Source organism: Amborella trichopoda, chromosome 1 (assembly GCF_054954075.1).
Source record: "Amborella trichopoda isolate Santa Cruz 75 chromosome 1, AtrichopodaSantaCruz75HAP2 v2.0, whole genome shotgun sequence".
Classification (NCBI taxonomy): Eukaryota; Viridiplantae; Streptophyta; class Magnoliopsida; order Amborellales; family Amborellaceae; genus Amborella; species Amborella trichopoda.
The window spans coordinates 48,056,334-48,061,918 of NC_142336.1; the positions used below are offsets into that span (position 1 = coordinate 48,056,334).

At 36.8% G+C, this 5,585-nt stretch overlaps 1 long non-coding RNA gene across 1 annotated transcript; it reads left to right on the forward strand.

Moving 5' to 3' along the window:
- Positions 1-645: 645 nt before the first annotated feature.
- On the forward strand, positions 646-2,491 carry LOC148783889 (uncharacterized). Its single transcript, XR_016057520.1, has 2 exons — positions 646-776; positions 1,316-2,491. It is a non-coding gene; the product is annotated as an uncharacterized LOC148783889 (long non-coding RNA).
- The last annotated feature ends 3,094 nt before the right edge of the window (positions 2,492-5,585 follow it).

The window sequence follows — 5,585 nt, forward strand, 5'->3', positions numbered from 1 at the left end:
GATTAGCATGAATCGGGTTTTTTTTTTTTTTAATGTAATAGATGTTCCTAGTCTAGCAAACTTATTTTGATTTAGACGAGATTTAGAAAGGGTTTAATGTTTGAGATTGAAGCTTTCAAATCTACCAAAGATATCCATCTTATAGAACCAATATTTCCTTTCCTTTTATATAATTCTCTAAAAAAACACCCGTCATTCTTGAGATGTCCATCCCCTGGTTCCTTTGCTTTCTCTCGTAAGGCTTACCTTGTTTCAACCTTTTCCTTCTTAAACCCTTAAAAAAAAGATGCGGTGAAAGCATGCAGCCAGTATATGGTAGAAATGTAGGTTTGACAATAAATATATTTTTTAATCTTAATTTTTAAATAATATATAATGTTTAATAAGGTGATGGAGATCATGAATATGAAAAAAAATAATTAAAAATTAAAAATAGTAATTATAATAATAAATAGTTACCATTGTTTTTAGATGGATCACCTATTTGCATGCTTTATACCTGTAGACCGTATATTATAAAAATGCAATCGAGACTGCTTGAAAGAATTGTTTAAAATAAAGAAAACCTTATTTCGTCTTATGACGTATATCGAAAAGGCAGAAAAGAGAAACAAAAATGTTATGCTTATAAAAGAGATTTTAAGCGAGAGAGAGAGAGAGGGTGTTATCATTCAATACTTTTCTCTTTGGGTCTCAGAAACGAGCATCCACCACGGAAGCTAGGGGAAAATTTCGGGCCTGTTTTAGGCAAAATTCCTGCAAAGCTCCCACAGTAGGTGAGTTTTTTTAATTTAGAAAAATCAAAACTAAATAAAAATTTATAAATTTGGGTTTTATGACATGTGGGCTTTCAGTTTTGCATCTAGGTTCCAATTTTTGTCGCATTTTTAGGTTATTTCGAAGGGTTTTTTTACCATTTGTTAAAGCCACTAGATTTTTTTTTTGGTTATGTATGGTTCTACTCTTACGTTTTAATAATGTAACTTGTACGGGCTTTTTAAATTGAAAGTTTTAACTTAGAAGAATCAGTGATTAGGAATGGAGTCTCTTTTTGACATTCTCCCAGATGATTTATTCGTTAAAATCCTCTTTAGGATTCCCATACAATCCATCTTGAAACTTAAAAGTGTGTCAAAACATTGGAACTCCACTATATCATCTCCCTCTTTTGCACGAACCCACTATCTCTCCCCTTCTCCACCTTCCCAACCTTGCGCTCTCTTTCTCCGAGACGGAGGTCGAGGTCGAGGTCGAGGTCGAGGCCGAGGCCGAGGCCGAGTCCAACAGCGGATGTTTCTTTTTGACGATTTCACAGAACACCGGCGGTGCCTAAGGATACGGCGTATTTCATAGATTGCCTGTAGCCATGGCATCATATGCTGGTCGCTCATGACACACCCCACTAAACACCATGCAGATGCATTCTACATTCGAAACCCCGCAACACGGCGGCACGCCATCATCTGGTGTCTCCCAGAGTTGAAGCCTTTCAGATTTGGATTCTATTTCGAATCCCAAAGCTGCAGCTTTAAGATTTGGGGTTTGCTCTATAATGGACTAGGAGAACCAGAAAACCTGATATTTGATTCCTTAACTGGAGAGTGGAGAAAGGCCAATGAAGGACATTTTTCCATCAACAGCATTTAATGGTAACACCGTCTCAATCGGACGGTGGTGCTATCACTACAACAAGGAGGATCATCTGGTGGCTTTTGACATGCAGAGAGAGGAGGCGATTATCATCTCGGTGCCAAAACTGCCCAACGATGGTCGTGTTCTGGATAATTATGGGATCGTAGAGCGGGAGGGCCGCTTGGCTTTCGTTTACATTGTATACAACGCCAATCTGGAGCTGTGGATTCTAATTGAAGAGGAGTGGGTGGGAGTGCTTAACTTGAAAAGCAGCACAGAGTTCGTGTTAACATCAATGCCAGTTCTTTTTCTGGGTGACTGCTTTATCAGAAATTTAAGTCCATAAATCCGTCATCAGTTGTCAATTTGAGGACCTTGCGAAGGAAGTTTGTCAAGGGATTCGCCCGATGACCATGATTTCTTAGCATACAGGCCCACTCTCTTTTGTTGGGGGAAGTCAATGGGAGAATACATGGAGAACTTAGGATATTTTGAGGATGGCGGTTCATTGCCCTGCATACCCACCATCACCGAAGAAACCGGACTGTGGCGCTGGATTAGTACTTGGGGTCCCATTCTCTCTATTACTGGTCTCTCTCTCTGTTTTTCCTCCACCATCACCGTATAAACCGGACAGTGGCGCTGGATTAGTACTTGGGCTTCCATTCTCTATATCTATTACTGGTGTCTCTCTAGTTTTCCTTTCCTTTCCTTTTGATGCTTTTGATGGGCAGGTGCTGTCTCTTGTTCAGTTTAAAAATCTCTCTTTTCCTGTTACATTGGATGCTATCTTTTTGCTTTTTGAGTATCCTATTGTTAAATTTCTTTAATCAATAAAACAGAGATGGTTAGCGATGCTTCTCCTTGATTTTTTATTAAGTTTTTTGTGAATTAACTATTTGTTTTTTAGATAAATTGTTTTCCATAGAAAAATATTTATTAATAACGCATAGCTATAGATCCTAAACATGGTTGGCATCAGCGACCCAATGCTTCCAAGCAGTCTATTTTTTCAAAGAACAATTGTTTCATGCGGGCTGGACCGCATTTGTACAATAAGCGGTCTAGAGGTAAAGATGGATGCAAATAGGTGGTATGATAAAAAATTATTATTTATTCATATTCATGATCTCCATGTTAAAAATTATATATTCTCTAAAAATTAGCATCAAATTCTATTTTAAAAATAAATTTATTAAGGGGCCCCCATTTAGCTTGGTTGCATTCTAACCGCATCTTTTTTTAAATAGATTTTTCGTTTTTTGAGTTATTTCTAAGGAGTATAATTTTAAAAAGGATCTTCCTATTTCTCGAAGACTTATTTCATATTGATTGAAGATAATAATTTAGGGTATTTGTGTTGTGTGCCGAAGTTCTAAACTGGAGCGTTAATTTTTTGCAAATAAAGTGACTACATCCATTGTTGTGCACGGAAGCTCTAAACCCATAAGTTGATTTATTTTTATTTTTTTGGGTAATTCAGTGGGGATGACATGCCCTATCCATTTTTTAAATCGTCAGTAGTTTTTTAACGTGTTAGGCGAGAATGAAAGCCTAAACCTTAGTTGGGTGAGACCCCAACCCCATTTTAAAAATAGTAAGTCAGTGGAGATTTAGGCTCCTACCCTTTAGCGAGAAGGAAGTCAAAGACCTCATCATGAATAAAGTGACTATTTGATGATTTTTGGCACATAAAGTGACTAAATGATTTTTGGTAAATAAAGTGAGTACATCCATTGGCGAAGACTATCTATTGACGTAAGCTATCAATGAAAATGAAAAAATTACAATAGACTCATACTTGAGAGAACCAGAAAAGAAACTCAATCTCCAGCAATGCCCCTCTTTACATTTTTCTTACCCCTCTTTACATTTTTCTTACTTTTATAGAACACTATCCCATGAAATATAGACTCTCATGACCATCCTAATCTAAGAGGACCTTATCCCAAAAACCACTTTTAATAGCAATCCCAAGATAATAGGAATCCCAAAATTAAAGGAAACCAAAATTTAAACAAGATTTACCTTGAAAGTCAAGACTAATCAACAGATCTCCACCATGGCTTGAATTCTAAAAAGATTCTCATTGACCGTCTTCTCCACATGCGCCCCCTACATGTGCTCACTTTGTCGGCACATTAGTCAAGTCCAAGCATAGCTTTTGTAGTGCAATCGATTTTGTCAGCATATCCACAACATTCTTTTTTATATTAATCTTCAGTAATAAGATATCCCCTCCAGTTATTATCTCATGGATAAAATGGTATCTGACATCAATATGATTCATCCTTGTTTGCCAAATATATATTGCTATCTGACTATCACAGTAAATAATAAGTCAAAATCACTTACATACTCTCTAAACCATATAGCTTCTTTCATTGTGTTGGTCAGCCAATATTCAACTTCAGACGTAGACACAACAACCATGGTTTTTAGCATCGACCTCCAACTGACTTGAGTTTCTGCAAGTGTAAACACATAACAGGTAATAGATTCCCTACAGTCCAGCTCACATGCACAGTCGACATCAATATAACCAATAACCTTGTCACTAAATTTGTTTTTTTATCAAACACGAGGCCAATATCTGATGTACCCCCAAGATAATGCAAAATCTATTTTACTGCATCCTAATGCTCTTTTCTTGGATTAGCCATAACACTGGCTAACAACACTAACGACATGAGAAATATCTAGATGAGTGCAAACCATTGCATACATGAAACTTTAAACTGCACTCGCATAAGAAACATGTGACATATATTTCTTTCAGCATCTAAACTTGGGGATAATATTGTCTACAATCTAAAATGTGCAGCAAGAGGAGTACCCATGGGCTTTGAATTTTTCATCCCGAATCTGTTGGGTGAATGTGGCCATTAAAGGCCTTATGAGTGCTTGTAAAATGAAATGATATAGTCAAACATGAACTCAATGGGAGTGTGGTCTGTTGTGGACCATATTAAGCAATCAATCTTTGCTAACATCAAAATGTGCTTAACAGTCTAGGCCAGTCGGTTGGAAAAAACCTATGTTACTTGGGCATAGAAAATTAACCGATACGGGTTTTAATGGGTCATCTCTTAATGAGATCGGAGTATGCCCTGATGAGTAAGCCGAAGGACTGTGTGACCCTTATGTCTGATGATGGCCTTCAGAAATGAGGGCCAAAGCCTCATCCATATACCATCACACGACATGCTTAATGATAGCCGTTTCGAGAAAATGAACTACCTTTTAGGGTAATGCTTATGCATGTGCGAGTGATACCCCTATGTGCCGCAAGAGTTGTAGTTGCATCAGGTCTAGGTGACCTTGGCACGTCTCTAAGGGAGAACCTGAAATCCACAAACTAGGATTACGACCCTTTGACTCATTAACTAGATTTTAGCGACCCATTAATGAGTTCTTGTTTAGATTGTGGGTAATGAAAAACACTGGGTCGGTTGATAAAACAAGTGTGGACCATACTTTATAGTTGAAGGTGGAGTGTCCCAGATTATTTATTCCTATACCATATGGGTCATTATCCCATCATTGTCCCATATAATGAATTTAATTGTATTTATTTCATGATGATATGATGCTAGAATTATTATTTGAATTTTTATAGATTTCTGAATATTTTATTTAAAAAAAAGGAGATATTGATTTTTTAATGTTTTAAATATTCAAATTAATTATAAAATCATTTATTGTTTTTTAAATATTTAAAAATAGCATTGGGGGCCGATTGTGTACATGGTTCACCATGGCAACAAAGCCACGACATGGGTGGCACGCCCCAATTTTTAGGGCTTCTTATCCCATGGGGTGGCACTCCACACGTTTAAGGGGTTTCCTTTCTTTTATGAAATAAGTGGTTAAAGGAGATTTGAGTGAATCCTTTAAAAGGCTTGTGCATATTTTGGATAAAACACAACATTATGATTATTATTATTTTATTT